Source organism: Ranitomeya variabilis, chromosome 5 (genome assembly GCF_051348905.1).
Source record: "Ranitomeya variabilis isolate aRanVar5 chromosome 5, aRanVar5.hap1, whole genome shotgun sequence".
In the NCBI taxonomy this organism is placed as follows: Eukaryota; Metazoa; Chordata; class Amphibia; order Anura; family Dendrobatidae; genus Ranitomeya; species Ranitomeya variabilis.
In genome coordinates, this window is record NC_135236.1 from 501,907,509 (window position 1) to 501,926,379 (window position 18,871).

The following is an 18,871-nucleotide window of genomic DNA, read 5'->3' on the forward strand; positions in this document are numbered from 1 at the left end:
TCTAAGCTACACGGAGATAACGTCATTCCAGGGAGGAAACCTTTATTTTGCTAGTGTTCACCAGAACTGGACCCAATCTGAGCACTAATAAAATGGAGATTGTGGTCTGGAATCTCCATCTATTTGCTTTATTTTTAGCCAGGCTTCAACGATGGAGAAAGTTTTATAGATCTAGTTAGTTAGATAGGATCCTTTTTCAATGTGATATTGATCATCATTAGATCATAGGTATTTGATTCCACAGCCCAGTACGCTGCCTATAGCGTTATCAGTGTGTACTACAACCAACCTGATTTCTAGGACTGTCTACATTCCTGCCCTGTGCTTTTCCTGATATCTATGCATAGTCAGTAATGAAACGGATGGAAAGGTCCGTGTCACCTACCTCTACTACACAGCCTGTCTACTGAAGAGTATGGACACTGAAGAGTTAAGAGCGCCATTGGGAGTGAATTCCCACATAAATTACATGGTGGTATAATACTGGAAATTTCTCTGGGTTTTCTAGTAAGAACTGTCTGCTGATATGCCACGCTAGCGTCTTCACATGTGACTGGTGAATGTTTTCTTCTATTGCCCCAGATTGCTAAAACGTTAGCTCGGTGAAGCCTTTTAGTTCTCTCGCAGCAGATGTCTGGTTAAACGCTGTTTTTTTTTTTTTTGTCTTGTGTCCCTAAAAATTGTGAATATTTTCAGAATGTGTGATCCGAGAGGTTACAGTTCTGAAATGAGCAGAAGTCACGTCCCCTACCGTCCACACGTCACACTGCTGCAGCGGAGTCAGGAATTTGCGGTGCAATGTTACTGTACAAATTGTTTATGACAATAAACTTTACAAAAATTGTCTTCTGGTCTCAATATGGATCGAGAACTTGCTGCTGCCACTAGAGGGCGGTAGCACCTTGCATTAAAATATTCACTGACCCTTAAGTCTGCGGGTATTTTCCACAGAATTCCAATTGGAGAATATTTAACTACAATTTTAATTACGTTCTTTTCACCCTTTTTTATTATCAAATGGAAGGAAACATGATCTGCTGTAGCGATGAAAAAAAATGAACTACTGATTTCTATAAATTCAATAATGCAGTACCCTCTGTGTGCCTACTACCCTCTGTGTGCCTACGAGTAGTTTGGGAATCTTCTGTATGGTTTATTTTATCCAGCGTCCTCATGGCATGCACCATACAGTTATACATATTGCAAAAATATATGGACTTAAGCAGCACTCCTATAGTGTGAAATCAATGTACAGGGTACATGTGTGCCAAAATACAAACATATAAGAGACTTGGTTAATTTTCATCAAAAAGTGTAGGCTGTCCACTAGTCTAAAGCTAAGTACACATTTGCGTTCGGCATATTTTTGACTTGCAGATTTAGATCTACAGTTCTTTCAGCGTTTTTGCTGCAGATTTCATCCATTCTAATGAGTGGGGAAAAATCTGTACCGAAAACGCACCTGTTTTATGCAGTGTTTTTCCTGAAATTTCTGTATTAAACTCACTTTTGTGCACATGCCCTAAGGCTATGTTCACACGTTGCTTTTTTTTCTGCATTTTTTTTAATGCGAAGTTTAATCTGGTTGCAAAATGCATGTTTTGCTGTGTTTTTTTATGTTGCGTTTTTACAGGGTACATTTGTCTTTTGTGCGGATTTAAAGTTTAGTGCATAAAAAAAAAAAATCTCCTTCTACTTCATCAGGTTTTGTCACCAAAAACTCTGCAAAATTGACACCTGTATTTTTGCACCACCCACTACTTTCAATGGGTGAAAAATGCTGCAAAAACACTGAAATTGACAGCTGCAGTTTGCAAAGATGCAGCTCTTTGACAAAGGTAAGAAAAAAAAAAAAAAGGCAAGGACTGTGCATAAGATTTTTTGAAATCTCATAGATTTTGCTGGTACTGTAAAAAGCAGCGGAAAATTAGAAAAAGTTTAAAAAAAATTAAAACTATACACAAATGATTGAAATAAGGGACATGCTTACTGGTAACACTCTGAAATGTAATGTTCTCTTCTCTACAGCAGGAGCAGACAATACTTGTTAATTATTTGATTGGATGAAGTCTGTTATGCCATTATAATTTTTGATGACTGGGTGTAGTTTACTGAAAGATTAGGAATTTTAGTTTGTTCTGTTTGGTTTTCTTTATTCTAAGCTTGCATAAAAGCAGGTCTTTTATTAGCAACATATTAGAGAAAATTGCATGTATTGCAGTAAATGTCCAAAATACTTAACCTTAAAAGGAGTGTGCAACCCCCAAGTGGGCTATACAGTGTTATAGGGGACTTAACCCCAAGACTTTAGTGCACACTTCCTCTTTTGTTATTCCTCTGCTTCTGATTGACACTGCTCGCTTCACAGAATGAGCGCTGTCAGAACGAGGCTGGCATGTGTGTGTGGCCATGTGTTTTTCTCCTTGTCGCCTTCTGATGCCAAACAAAATTAAGACTTTGGCATGGCCTAGTCAAAGTCCTGACCTTAATCCGATTGAGATGCTGTGATATGACCTTAAAAAGGCGGCTCGTGATAGGAAACGCTCCATTGTGACTGAATTGCAATAATTCTGCAAAGATGAGTGGACCAAAATTCCTCTAGAGCGTTGTAAAAGACACATTGCCAGTTATCGCAATCTCTTGATTGCAGTTGTTGCTGCTAATGGTGGCCCAACCAGTTATTAGGTTTAGGAGGCAATCACTTTTTCCACACAGGGCCCTGCAGGTTTGGATTTCTTTTTCCCTTAATAATAAAGACCTTCATTTAAAAATTGCATTTTGTGCTTACTTGTGTTATCTTTGCCTAATATTTACATTTGCTTGGTGATCTGAAACATTTGAGTGTGACAAACATGCAAAAGAATATTAAATCCGGAAGGGGCAAACACTTTTTCACACAACTGTATATATACAAGATAAATAATCTTTTTAATTTATATATGTATAATTCTTTTTGGAAGGCGTACTTGGACTAAATTTAAGTGATCCACTCCTTACCTTATTTTATAAATATGTATATATTTCTGTTTTCTTCTGATTTTACTTATCATGTCTACCTAATTTGCTAATAGAAGACAGGTTCCCCCCCCTTTTTTTTTTACTTTTGATATTTCAATATTATTGTGGGTATATTTTTGTCTTTGTATGTATTACTAAAATTCATTCATTTATCATAGTTTGGCTTGCACGTACAGTACAGACCAAAAGTTTGGACACATCTTCTCATTTAAAGATTTTTCTGTATTTTCATGACTATAAAAATTGTGAATTCACACTGAAGGTATCAAAACTATGAATTAACACATGTGGAATTATATAGTTAGCAAAACAGTGTGAAACAACTGAAATTATGTCTTATATTCTAGGTTCTTCAAAGTAGCCACCTTTTGCTTTGATGACTGCTTTGCACAATATTGGCATTCTCTTGATGAGCTTCAAGATGTAGTCACCGGGAATGGTCTTCAAACAATTTTGAAAGAGTTCCCAGAGATGCTTAGCACTTGTTGGCCCTTTTGCCTTCACTCTGAGGTTCAGCTCACCCCAAACCATCTCGATTGGGTTCAGGTCTGGTGACTGTGGAGGCCAGGTCATCTGGCGCAGCACCCCATCACTCTCCTTCTTGGTCAAATAGCCCTTACACAGCCTGGAGCTGTGTTTGGGGTCATTGTCCTGTTGAAAAATAAATGATGGTCCAACTAAATGCAAACCGGATGGAATGGCATGCCGCTGCAAGATGCTGTGATAGCCATGCTGGTTCAGTATGCCTTCAATTTTGAATAAATCCGCAACAGTGTCACCAGCAAAGCACCCCCACACCATCACACCTCCTCCTCCATGCTTCACGGTGGGAACCAGACATGTAGAGTCCATCAGTTCACCTTTTCTGCGTCGCACAAAGACACGGTGGTTGGAACCAAAGATCTCATATTTGGAATAATCAGACCAGAGCACAGATTTCCACTGATCTAATGTCCATTCCTTGTGTTCTTTAGCCCAAACAAGTCTCTTCTGCTTGTTGCGTGTCCTTAGCAGTGGTTTCCTAGCAGCTATTTTACCATGACGGCCTGCTGCACAAAGTCTCCTCTTAAGGGCTTGTTTCCACTTGCGAGATATACATCCGTGTCTCGCATGTGAAAACCAAGCTCTGGAGCCGGCACTCCAGAGCGGAGCGTGCGGCCGCATAGGAACGCATGGAGCTGCCCGCTCCGCTCCCAAGTGCCGGCGCCAGAGCTTGGTTTCCACATACGAGACACGGACGTGTTTCTCGCAAGTGGAAACAAGCCCTTACAGTTGTTGTAGAGATGTGTCTGCTGCTAGAACTGTGTGTGGCATTGACCTGTCTCTAATCTGAGCTGCTGTTAACCTGCGATTTCTGAGGCTGGTGACTCGGATAAACTTATCCTCAGAAGCAGAGGTGACTCTTAGTCTTCCTTTCCTGGGGCGGTCCTCATGTGAGCCAGTTTCTTTGTAGCGCTTGATGGTTTTTTGCCACTACACCTGGGGACACTTTCAAAGTTTTCCCAATTTTTCTGACTGAATGACCTTCATTTCTTAAAGTAATGATGGCCAATCATTTTACTTTACTTAGCTGCTTTTTTCTTGCCATAATACAAGTTCTAATAGTCTATTCAGTAGGACTATCAGCTGTGTATCCACCAGACTTCTGCACAACACAACTGATGGTCCCAACCCCATTTATAAGGCAAGAAATCCCACTTATTAAACCTGACAGGGCACACCTGTGAAGTGAAAACCATTCCTGGTGACTACCTCTTGAAGCTCATCAAGATAATGCCAAGAGTGTGCAAAGCAGTCATGAAAGCAAAAGGTGGCTACTTTGAAGAACCTAGAATATAAGACATAATTTCAGTTGTTTCACCCTTTTTTTGTTAAGCATATAATTCCACATGGGTTAATTCATAGTTTTGATGCCTTCCGTGTGAATGTACAATTTTCATAGTCATGAAAATACAGAAAAATCTTTAAATGAGAAGGTGTGTCCAAATGTTTGGTCTGTACTGTATATATGTTGGGGTTTACCGTATAGCCCATTTAAAATGCGGGTTTTTTTTGGGGGGAGATGCCCTTTAAAACTCATCTGAAAAGATAAAACTACATCAAACTATTGAGTAACTTTGTGCATACAGTACATAACATCATTACATTGGTTATTAATGGAAACATTTGGCAGACTTGTCAAAACACTTAAGTTCTTATAATACGGTAATAGTAAATAATACATCAGTTTATTGTACATTTATACTATGCCTGGTAGAAAAGCTACATGTTCCAGAATACAAAACAGAGCGGCTACTGAGCCATAAAAGTTATAGTGGTTGTTTTCAGTTTGCAAAACTATGAATGCAGCTCTTGGCTATAATGGTTTCTGTAAAACAGAATCTATAAACTAAGGGTGGTAAGTATTTATTGAGCAGAAATCTATCTCTAACAAACTCCAAATGAAAAGCTTCAAGCTTTTCGCCAGTTTGTTTAGGCATTCAAATTTTTCATCCTTATGTTTCTGGTGGAGATGCCCAATACCCCAACTTTTGTGTCTAGCTGTGTTTGTCTGCTTAATCTGCTTTACAGACAGAGCATTAAGGCACTGAATTACACCCTATTCATACTCCATAGGTAAGGAACAGTTAAAGGAAGACTACCTTCAACATGTTCGTAGCAGCCATCAGGAACATGATTCCACATTTTTGGGAAACACTAGCGCCTGGAGTCAAAAATATAATCAGAATTTGGTTCCAAGCTGGTAACTTGCCAACTAAAATTACATGGCTTTCTTTCCTGTATATTGCCACTGTTATTATCCTTCTTTTCCTTTCTTCATGTTACTTTGATTCGTTTGAGGTCATCATACTTGATTCTCGGTCATAATATAATAAAGTGGGAAGTGATAGGAGTTGGATGTTGTAAGTGAACCTGTCATAGTGCTATCATATGTACAAGAGTTCACACTTCGTAACTCCAGACATGTGGGATTTTCCTTTAGTAAGTTCTGCGATATTAAACTGAAAATAAAATGGCAACACTGTAACATAGAATTAGAGCTACCAGCAACAAAAATGTCTCAATAGTTTTATATTAAATACTCTATTTTACACTAAAATGATAGAAAATTCACTATAAATTGCTTATATACATTGGGGAGATTTCCATACAGTAGTATGACAGTTCTTGTTAAATCTGCTATATACTAAGCAACGCTAGGTGTGCCCCATTTTAGAGTTATATTTTGACTTCTGCTCCCATATTTCTCATGGGCTTTGAAGTTACACCTACCATATGTTTTGTTTCCCCTGAGATTTGTCTTTGCTTGATAACAGTTGCCACCATCTTCACGTAGTGTCCATTGCTGGACAATGGCTTAAGTTGTGTTCATCCACGTGCTGCGCAATCTTTGCTATCAAAATGTAATGGAAACAATGCAAAACCCAGACAGACACTACTATAAGAAAAAATTGAATCACTGAGTGCTGCTGAAAAAGATGATATTGTGAAGTGGTATGGGGAGGTATCCTTGGGTGAGGTACTTGTCTCTTATGCCCCGGCATGTTACTTGAAGGTCCTGGCTGGGTGTGTTGACTTGTGCAAAGGGGACGCTATGCCCTTGCAGGTCCCATGTTACTGATGACTTTGGTTGGTCAGGACCAGACGTCGAAGACTTCAATGAAAGAGACCACTAGTCAAAATAATCTTTATACTGAAAGATAATTTTGTGGGAATTATGTACAATAAGTACACAACTTTATGAACTTTTCCTTCACAATGCGGAGTATCTTCACACACAGTTTCAATTCATTTCTTGTCACTTGTTTGGTCTCTAATAGAGTTGAGTGAATTTTTAAATATTCGGATCGGATTACAATAGCTGATGAATATGGTTTTTGCAATATTTGCTCAACATAGCCTAATGCCATTGGAGTCAGTGGGAGTAGAAATGAGCAAATATGATGGGAAACATAAGTTCGGCATGAATAGGGTACCAATATGGCGAATTCAGATTCGAAAATCGTTTCCGAATATATTTGCCCAGCTCTAGTCTCTATCTCCACTGTTTCACTTTCCTTCACCACAACCCAGTTCAGCACTACAATTCAGCTAGCAAGAGTCCTATTCTCAACCAGCAGTTCCACATCCTCTTTCCCTCAAGGGAACTATGTTGCCAGTATGGCCAGTCCTTCGTTTCTCTTCTACTATTGCCTTGGAACTCCCACCCAGGGCACTCTCTTCATCTCACGTTCCCTGTCCCGTCTTTGACCGTTACCTCTCAGAGTTATGAACTCGGGGGATATACTGCTAGGCGTCATCCCTCAGGACACATCTCTGACTGTTCACAACATCGTCTTGTCCGTTCTCCCTCTTCATTTCACTCTGGTTCACGCTGACCAACATCTCTGCCTCTACTCACTTTGAGACACCAACGTCATGTGGCACTGCCTACTTTCCAGACTTTAGGTCTGCTTCAGGCTTACACTCATCCCTATCTGACTTTCTGACTGGAAATGTCTCTGTCCCTTCAACTTAGCTCCTCTCACTGTGGGGTAGTTGTAAACATTAACCCTAACTTCCCCTATCGTCGGGCAACACACATTATCACAAATAAAACATTGGTTCACATTATACACAAAAATGAGAGTTCTTCAAGGGGGAACGTGGGCAGTATGTCCATCTTCTTACAGTAGCTCATGGGTAAAAGTACAGTCATTTTATTGTGGAATTGCCTCAATAAAGTGACCATATTTCTACCTATGAGCCGTCGTCTTTTCCAGCAGTTAGTCATGGATCATTGCTTTTCTTCTACATTCTGCTTCACTTACTGTCATTTCTGACATGCATATACTGCACAAGCAGGTGGTCCACCTTTTCCACGCTTTTGGACAGTGTTGTGCCTATTATAAGCACAATCTTACTAAAGTGAGCAGTTCTGCTTACTCTCAAAATCATTTTACCCAAAACCTTTACACTATAGAGTGCTGATTTTTAGTCTTTGTCCTTTAAATTCCGAGCCCATTATAAATAAATTGCATTGCATTGGGTAAGATCTAGTATGTAGTACAATAGATCCAGAACAAACTTTTATCATATATATGGTCCCTTACCTAATAAATAAAGATAAGCAATTATAAATGAGCAATAAATTTGATGCATTTTAAATTTGTCTGATTTTTGGAAATTTGCTGGACCTGCTCAATTCAAACAATATGCTATTTGATTTGCATAAATTACCATATTTTTCAGACTATAAGATGCACTGGACCATAAGGTGCACCCCAAATTTTGGGGTGGAAAATAGCAGAAAAAATATTTTTATACGATGGGGGGGGGGGTCTGTCTTATTGTCCGAATGTAAGGTATCTTACCTGAAGGCTGGCGGTGGTAGAGCAGGGTCACAGGAGGAATGGTTCCTTCCTCAGGAAGCCGGCAGCGGCAGGAGTGGGGCAATGCTGCTGTCCCGGGTTATCCCAGCGGTGCGATGCAGGTCCAGTGTCGACTGTGAGGCAAGAGTCTCTTCCTCAAACTGCCGGCGGCAGAAATATGACACCACGGCCCGGTGTCCAAGGCGAGCAGAGCTAAGTGCATCACCGATTTCTTGGCAGCCATCTTTCTGAGGCCGCGTGTACGCAGATTGAGATCTCGGCGGCCCTCAGCTTCAGGAAAGAGGCTGCCAAGATCTCAATCTGCGCAGGCATGGCCTCCGGCGGCCATTTTCCTGAAGCTGAGGGCCGCCAAGATCTCAAGCTCACAGCCTCCGGAAAATGGTGCGCGAGAGGTCAGCTGAGATCTCAATCTGCAAACACGCCGTCTCTGTCGGCCCACGGCTTCCTGAAGATGGCCGCAGGGAAACCAACGATTCACTCCGCACCGCTGACACTGAGCCTTAGCATCGCCACACCTCTGCCACCGCCTGTTCCCTGAGACAGGGACGCTGCTATACCACTGCCGGGGTAAGCCTGCGTTTGGACTATAAGAGGCACCCCCTATTTTCCTTCTAAATTTGTTTGGGAAAATGTGCGTCTTATAGTCCGAAAAATTTGGTACTGAACATTCACTTTTATACACAATGTAGAATACTGCAGCAGCCAGAACAGTCTCCCATGACCTTGGGTGCAACCACTTGGGCTTGCTAATAATGCCATGCTATAGCATACACTATCAAAGCCTGTATAACAGTTAAGGCAGGGAATGCAGCAACCATTTTTGGCTGAATTTGTTTAGTGAGAACATATTGCCATTCACAACGTAGCAATAGAAAAAAAAACATCACACTTTAATGTAATGATAGTGTGTGAAAAGACAGTACTGAAGTATGCTTATCATTCATTTACCCATAACCATATATACAGCTCTGGCAAAAATTAAGAGACCACTGCAAAATGTTCAGTTTGTCTGGTTTTTCTCTTTATAGGTATATTTTTGAGTAAAATGTAAATTGTTCTTTTATTCTATAAACTTCTGTCAACATGTCCGCGAATTTCCAAGCAATAAATTTTGTATTTTTTTTCTGACAAAGAAAAATGGTCAAAATTAAAAAAAAACAACAAAAAAAGTGCTTTCAGACCTCAAATATTACAAAGAAAACAAGTTCATAATCATTCAGAAACAACAATACTAATGTTTTAACTCAGGAACAGTTCAGAAATTAATAGTTTGTGGAATAACCGTGATTTTTAATCCCAGCTTTCATGCGTCTTGGCATGCTTTCCACCAGTCTTTCACATTGCTCCTGGCGCAAAAATGTAAGCAGTTCTTCTTTGTTTGATAGCTTGTGACTATCCATCATCCTCTTGATTACATTCCAGAGGTTTTCAATGGGGTTCAGGTCTGGAGATTGGGCTGCCCATGACAGGGTCTTGATGTGGTGGTCTCTTAATTTTTGCCAGAGCTGTATGTGGATGTCTCATTGACTTTGTAAGGTTGTGTTTACATTAAAGGGGTTGTCCATCTTTTTGTACAAGTCTGCAGTACCTCTATGTATCACAGTGTGCACTGTAAGGATTCTCCTGCGCCGGGAGTGTCTGGTGAATGCAACGCACACACTTGCGATAACAGAGCCTCCTGCTCTCAGTGCTGGCAGTGGAGAATTCTCACAGCACGTAGTGTGCATGCTGCAAGGACTCACAAGTCTGCAGGCAAGTAGCGTGTTATACACATTTTTTCAGGGCAACTGAAGCATCGGAGATTGGCTGCAAATAAAACTTTTTGAGAAAAATATTGTCGAATCTGACAGTCAAATAACAATAGATTTGATCTTCTCTATTAAAAATATATTTATGGGATGTGGAAAAAATAAGATATGGAAGTAGGGAAACCACTGAAGCAGAATAATAGAGACCTTCCTTAGCTAGGCTATGGAAGTTCAACAGTCTGCGGCTATGTTCACTGTAAAATGCCCATCTCACACTTCTGTGGATGCAGTGATATAATTGAATAGACTGCAGTGACAACTAGCTGGTATCATTCTGTGCCAGATACTATGCCGCATCAGTATTTCTAACCAAACAAAATAATAATTGTAGTTATGATACCTTTTAGTGGCTAGCAAAAACAAAATATGTGATGTTACAAAACAAGATGTCGAGACTACTTGGGTCTCTTAATCAGGCATGGTATAACAAATAAACGACAAAGATGCCACCAGTATAAATTGCCAGTAAAAACCAATTACAATTTTTATTAATTCATTATTAGTATGGGACGCCATACAAACTAATCTACACGCTCATGTAAGTGCCTTTTATGCATCTCTGTGCATTGTATGTAGTGCAATCTGGAACACTTATCCTCTAATTTATAATTGCACTATTGGCTTCACTTTATATACAGTAAAGCGCTGCAGAATATGTTGGCGCTATATAAATAAAGATTATTATTATTTCTTATTAGACCTTACATGTACTTGTTAATATATTGTATGCAGTCCCTGCTTGGTTACCGGTTCACCTTGTTCACATTTATTTATTTAATGTTATATTTATAATGAATTAATAAAAATTGTATTTGATTTTCATTGGCAATTTATACTAGTGGCATCTTTGATATTTAACTGATTTTCAGTTTTTTGCCTTTACTTCTGCATTAAGGTCTCTTTCTCATGGTATAATAAAGCATACATACACAAAAAGACCAGAGACATTACATAAATGGACATTTTAAATAAAAAACCTCCTGATCTCAGAATGAATCCTTCATTAGCTTAGATAATAAGGATGGGATAATATGCTCGATGATACTTGGTTTTCGGTTGAGTACCACGCTTCTTGGATGTATTAATTACTCGGCTAGTAATGGGTGGTGCTCAATGTAAAACTTGAATCCCCGCCCCGCAACTTTGCCGCCTGTTCTACAGCCAATAAGCATGCGAGGATGGCCTGCGCGAAAGTAATGCCGTAGCCATCTTGGTTGTGGCATCATTAGGGGTTATAAAAGAACAGGTGCCACCTGGCTCAGCATACTGATGCTGTTGCACAGCTCTGTGACACTTCGTATTGGAGGGAGAGTGCTTGCAGTATAATGACTCCGAGGCCTGTAGTGTTGATACTGGTGCTGAAGCTGAGCCTTCACACTAACCGCCCTTCTAAGGGCTAATCGTTTGCTTTGCTCTTTGTATCACATACAATCTGCATTTAGTCTAAAGAGGTAGAGAGGGAGGGAGAGAGACTCATGAGCAGTAGGCAGGGATTAGAGTTGTGCAGTCAGTTGGCAAATATATTGCTGCAGGTTTTTTTTTTGGGGGGGGTGAAAAACTTGAATATATTTTGTTTCATCGAGTATTACATGTTTTATGTTACTTTTTTGTGTTCTATAACACACCAAAAAATCATTTAAAAATTTCCCTGGGTTAAATTTCTTACCCATACACTATTCTGTGTTCTGGATTTTTTTTAGATATATGTAACACTCCAAAAAGAATTTAAAAATGTGCAGGCTTAAATTTGTCAACTATACAGTATTATGTGGTCTGGGGTACATTTTCTGTGATGTGTAAAACTGAAAAAAGAAAAATTTAAAAAAAAATTAATTGGATTACAGATCTTACCCATACACTATTCTGTAGTCTGTGGTAAATTTCTGTGATGTTATCTAACACCACAAAAAGTGTTTAAAAAAATTGGCTAGATTACAGTACTCATTCATACACTATTCCGTGGTCTGGGGAACATTTCCTGTGATCTATGAAACTGAAAAAAAGCATTCAAAAATGTTGAAGTCTTAAATTTATCAGCCATTCTGTTTCACAGTTCTGTGGTACACTTCTGTGATATATAGTACTCCAAAAAATTGTTTCAAAATTTTGCTGGGTTATATTTTTCACCCATAGAGTATTACATGCTTTTTCTGGATTGAATTTGATTGTCATCCATACACTTTTGCATCCTTTTGTTACATTATGGTGGTGTTAAACTCCAAAAAAACACTTTGACTGCTACAGGTGACCAATTTGTTGTTTATTAAAAATAAACTTGGTTTCAAAAGACCTAGCAATTTACAAAATGCATATGGCAACGGGGAAGTGAGAGTGATTGCTGATGATGGTGCACGCAGGTGCCAAAGACATGGGGCAGGTGCAACTATGCCTGTTGCCGAAGCACAAGACACGTGCCCATTCATGACACATAGGTTCCTGTTCCACATTGCAAGGAGGCATGGTACACCACTTTTGAAGCCAGAACAGTGCAAATAGGTGTTCAGTTGGATAGATAATGCTTCCAGCAGGCTTGGCAGTACTTCCCATTCTTCCACATCGCCCAGTCTCACCAACCTATAGTCTGGATCACTTAATCCTCACCCTGAATCTCCTTCCTCCCACCATGCTGAGTCCCAGGAGATTGGTGGTTCCACACTAGGACACTCTGAGGAGTTCTTTACAACATTTCTTGATGGTGGCCTCTCAACCTGCATACCCCAAGAGGGAAAGGAGGACATGCTGTTTAGTGATGCACAAAACTTACAAAAGCCATGGCCAGAAGATAACAGTGGAGAATAGCAAATTTTAGCTGAGGAGGAAGATGATGATGAGACAGTTGCCGCTAAGTAGTGTTAAGTCTGGAAGTTTGGAGGACCAGGGTGCGATGGTGGATGATGAAGTCACCAACCCAACCTGGGAAGCTGGCATGCAGAGCACCAAAAAAGACATGAAGAGGCAATGGAGTGACCAACGGGAGAAGGCTAGCAAGTGTTCCGCAATGCAATGACACTCCTGAAGTTCTCTATTAAAGAGTTAGTTGTTCCCCAGTCTGGGACTTTTTAGAGAGAGTTTTGAGATAAACAAATGGCCATTTTCAACCTATGCCATGTCAAAATCAGAAGGGGCTTGACCACTAAGAACCTAATTACTACCAGCATGATCAGGCACATGTCATCTTAGCACCTGAATGAGTGGGCCGAACGCCTGGGTCCATAATTGGTGCCATCGGATGACACCACTGCCTTTCTCCCTGTGGTAGGTGCTTCCCAATCCTCTGTCCAAAACACTGAAGCAGATGTCTCCTCCCCTGCACCTTTCCTAGCACATTCTGACATCGTCAGGCACCTCCAAATCCTTGTTCAGTTGTCCCTTCCCAAGGCCTTGGAACGAAACAGAAATTTTGCAGCTAAACAGACACCTTCCCAGGCTGCTTTCCATGGAAATGTTGCCGTTTCAGCTCATTGACATGGAGGATTTCCGCCGACTCATGGTGGCAGCCGTCTGTCATGACCCAACAGGGGTCGGTCCAGCGAACAGGACAACACACAATGGGATGGTAAAGGGGAGAGGAAGACCCTAACAATAGGAAGCGAGGGTTGGGACACCTCCTGATCTCCAACGTGAGCCTGTCCCTGCACTCTCCTAACGCCCTAAGAGGGGTCCTTCCCACCGCTGCCATCACGTACCTTGTCCCTATCATCTCACAATGCCCTGGCTAGTGCACTGGCTGGCAAGGGCGTTAGCCTCACCACTGCAGATGGTACAAACACAGGAGATAGTGGCAAGCATGAGATAGACAAGGTAAATACATAAAACTTAGCTCCAGACTCCGCTGCCAAGCTCCACACCACAGAGGATACAGAAACAGGACCCCGAAATCCACAGAAGCAGATTCAGTGCTGACACCAGTGAGCTGCTACTGCAAGGCTGGTCTACATGGGAAACTCTATCACCAACAGTCAGCTGATGTGGCAGGTGGCTATTTAAAGGATGGTGGGAGTGGTCACCACCCACATCAGCTGACCATCAAGCACAGCAGCTGCCAGCAAGGAAACTGACATTAACCCTTGCTGGCCCAAAAGGAAAAACCATGTTTAAATTAAAGCAGAACCAGAGCTGTCACAACTTCCACAAAATGAGTTGTGACAGTACCCCCCTCAATGAGGGGCCTCTGGACCCTTAACCCCAGACTGCACCAGAAATAACTGAGCAAAGGGTCTGGCCATGTGATATTTGAGGGTTTTTTTTAATACATTTCCAAAAATTTCTACATTTGGGTTTTTTTTCAGTCAAAATGGGGTGAAGAGTGTACATTAATGAGAAAGAAATGAACTTTTTTGATTTTACCAAATGGCTGCAATGAATCAAGGAGTGAAATATTTAAAGGGGTCTGAATTCTTTCCGTACCCACTGTATCAACGTATTCTATGTGTATATATCTATTCTATTCTAACCTGTCAGTGTGATTTTACTGTATGTGGCACATGAATTGCCGGCTTATCTATCTATCTATCTATCTATCTATCTATCTATCTATCTATCTGTTTGTGTGTTTTGAACAATATTTCCTTTGAAAACGATGTGTAAATGACATAGAGAATTACTGTATGTAAAAGCTGATGTTAAAATCACATTGCAATTGGATAGCAATCGGACTGCATTCGGATGTAAATTGGATGCTATTTGTGAAAAATCGGATTGTACTCGTATGACACTCGTTCGACTCTTGGCAGGGAGACTCGGACCGATTTTTCATAAGTTCAGTGTGACTCCGGCCTTAATGACATACTTCTTTCAGGAAAGAGGTACCTAATACACAGACTACATTTTTGTGCTCTTGCTGCTTTCTATGTGGAGAGCCTGACGTTGGCTTTTGGATAGTAGTTTCAGTTTTCTTGTGATTCAGTAGTTGACCACTGGGGGCAGTCATGTATCACTGCAGGATACCAGCTGTAGGAGCAGCTGTGCCAGTAACCCAGACTCAAGCTGCCCATGACAACGTGCCTGAAGACAGCTTGGAAGAAGGATCGCATCACATATCTATGACCTTCCCCACTCAGACTTTCATTTCCCATTTTATTCTCATTTTTGCAATTAACAAATGTGGAGAATTTTAGCACTTTGCATCTGTTCCCCTCACCGCTCCTGACACCGCAGCACCCAGCTGACTCAGGCTCACATATATTAGCGCTGCTAATAATTACAGCTGCTTAATATTCACAGGCCAAGCTTCCTAACTCCAGAGCAGTGCACAAAAGCTGGAGACAAATATTCTCTCATGAATATACATGTACTCATTAATGCGGCTGGTAACATAGAGTGTAAGCTCTCATGGGCAGGGTCCCCCCTCCTTATATTTCATTGTTAATAGGTGTTGCTATTTTTTCATTCTGTTTGGTTGTAAAGCGCTACGGAATATGTTGGCATCATACATATGCATGCTACTATTCCTGTTGGGTCCAGATGTAGACAGCATGGCTCTCTGTACATGGGCAGCCCAGCTGCGGTGCCACAGTCGCTGTACGAGCCGCTCTAGCAATGGATTTATTACCGCTGTAACACTGCCATGTACAGGAGGGATGTTCTACCGACTGTTTGCATATAACCTCCTTCCCCTTTACACGAACATTTTCTATACGAGCTGCTTGTTTTCCTCACAAGCAATGTAGCTGGATCGCTACTCTGATTTATATCTCTGCAGCAAGGAAAGCCAGACAAAAACATTCATCTCTGCGCAACGTGGAGATGAGGTTCCGCTGCGCTGCTTCTCTACCTAGCCCTGACTGCCTGCGTGTACAGGAGACATGGGACAAGTCAAGGTTCCCCATCTTCGGCCACCATATCATACACCCAATATAGTGCGCATACAATGGATTTTCCTATAATGGTAGGATTTTAAAAAATAAAATAAACTAACAAAAGATGCTGTCAGGTTTGGTCACAGTCTGAAGAGTAAGGCCACGCTCACACATTCCGTATTTGCTCAGTATTTTACCTCAGGATGTGTAAGCCAAAACCAGGAGTGGGTGATAAATACAGAAGTGGTGACGTGTTTCTTTTATACTTTTCCTCTGATTGTTCCACTTCTGGTTTCAGCTTACACATACTGAGGTAAAATACTGACCAAATACTGAACGTGGCCTAAGTACAACTTTTAAATGGTTCATAAATGTGGCACATTTTTTATTCCAATGTGATGTTTTGATCTTTAGATCACAATGGTTAAGGCCGTGGTCAGACGTGTATATGAAAAATCGTCCGATTTGTATCCATACTGTCATCTGTTTTCCGTCCATGTGTCATCTGTGTTTCTTCTTTTATGTCTGTGTGGCATCCCCATTTTATGCACATGATCAAATACAGTTTATTGGTTTATTAATGGCAATGTAGCCATAAAAATCAGATGAAAAATGGATGTTCTGTGAGCGATCCAATTTTTTTTGCACCCATATACTTGAAAGGGCAAGTATCATCAGAGCTATGGAAGAGAATAGTGCATGCTACGATATTTTTCACATGGACTAAATCCAGATTTAGATGAAATTGCCAGCTTTTCTTCTATCTGTCTGTCTATCTATCTATCTATCTATCTATCTATCTATCTATCTATCTATCTGTCTGTCTATCTATCTATCTGTCTGTCTATCTATCTATCTATCTCATATCTACCTATCTATACTTTATATACATATATATATTATATATATATATATATATATACTGTATATATATATATATATATATATATATATATATATATATATATATATATATAGTGTGTGTGTGCTTTGAAGAATTTTTTTTTTTTAAATAAGTTTATCTATTAACCAAAACAAACAACAGATACACATATACATAACCAAATCCGTATAGGTGCATTTGTCAAGGTGATTACAAATGGACAACAAAATTTGTACTTTAAATTACTTGTACAATTTCAGTTTCGTGAGTCCATATATTGCTGTACATATAATAAACCATTAATCAAGTAAACAGAAGGCATTACTCAACTTTATGTCTATTTGGTGATTTAAATCTTGACAAAATGACGTTATACAACTAATAAGACTAACTAACCTAGCTTATTCTGCTGCCAGATACCTATATATTATAAAATAACTGTCTGATGCCATAAAGTATATTTTGATGTGTTTTTACCATGTCATTCATGGTGAAGGTACAGTAGAATGAGAAGAATTCCATCTGTCCCAAATTTTGTCAAATTTCTTTAAACAGCTCCTATTTTGATATAATGTTCGCTCATATGGTATAATTGAGTTTACCAATTCTATCCATGCTCTAAGAGAAGGATGTACACCACCCATCCAGTGCAATGCCAACACCTTTCTAGCCAGAAAGAGTGTCTCACGCAAAAAAAAATTTTCATAGTGTCCCCAAACTTCTTCATCTAATACCCCAAATAAGCAGACTAGAGGGCTGAGAGGAACAAGGGTTTGTACCAGAGAAGTCAACAACGATATTACTTAACTCCAGTAAGATAAAATAATAGGGTAGCCCCATACCATGTGTATGAAGTTAGCATCCAGTGAGTGACACCTCAAACACTCTGATGTTTGAAGTCGACCCATTTTAAAGAGCCGCAACGGAGTTAAATAGGACTGATGTATAATGTACAACTGGGTCATTCTATTATTGATTGTCGGGGACACCCCAATTGGAGATTCAAGAATTTCCTCCCAATCCTCATCATGAACATCCGGAATGAGACCCTCCCACTTTCCCTTAATTGACACTATAGCAGAATTGGTTCCCACCTATAACATATATGTATATAGAGCAGAGATGAGACCCTGGGGACCCTGCGATTTAAGAATTCCTATTGGAGGGAAAGATGAGATAATTTGAGACATATCTACATGGCGCAGATGCGACTGGAGAGCTGATCTGAGCTGAAGAAAACAAAAAAACTGGGACCTCAGGACATTATATTTAGATTGAATTTCTTTAAAGGACATCAAAATACCACCATCATACAAATCCTTAATCAAGGAAACATTATGTGAAATCCAAAATTTGGTAGACGGGTGACCCAGCAACACCGGAAAATAAGTGTTATTCCACAACGGCATTTCAACTATAATATCCTCAAAGTGAATTACTTTTTTAATTTGCCTCCAAACTGACCGCGCTAATCTAAGTAGGGGTAATAATCGAGGGACACCAAGTTTAGCTGTTTCCAAAAAATCCAATGGGCAATCAATGTTTGCAGCGTGAATTAAATGATTTTCTGAGTTAGGTAAATGATTATCAGGCATCCACCTACTCAGAGGCTTAATCTGCCCAGCCAAATAATACTGTATAAATAAAAATCCGGTAGCACGGCTCCCCCCATCTATTTGGATCTTTGCAGAGTAGAGAGTTTAAGCTTGGGTCTAGCTTTCCCCCATATGAAAGATGTGGTCAGGGAGTTTAGATTTTTGAAAAAGGATTTTGGAATCAACACTGCACTATGTTGGAGGGAGTAGCTGAGCTTAGGAAGTAAAACCATTTTAATTAAATTTATACGGCCGGCTACAGATAACGGAAGTTTTCCCCACGAGGCAAATTTGGTTTTGACTAATTCCAGTAAAGGAATGATATTGAGTTGTAAATCAAGCTCACTGTCTCTGGATATGTTAATTCCCAGGTATTTAAACTGAGACACCACAGGCA

General features: G+C 40.1%; 1 protein-coding gene across 1 annotated transcript in view; it reads left to right on the plus strand.

Moving 5' to 3' along the window:
- TSPAN17 (tetraspanin 17) overlaps positions 1 to 844 on the plus strand; it is a 68,468-nt gene extending 67,624 nt beyond the window's left edge. Inside the window, exon 8 of the mRNA XM_077265708.1 lies at positions 1 to 844. This exon is cut by the window's left edge and continues 1,343 nt beyond it. The gene's annotated coding sequence lies outside the window, so the exon portion shown is untranslated.
- Positions 845 to 18,871: the final 18,027 nt, after the last annotated feature.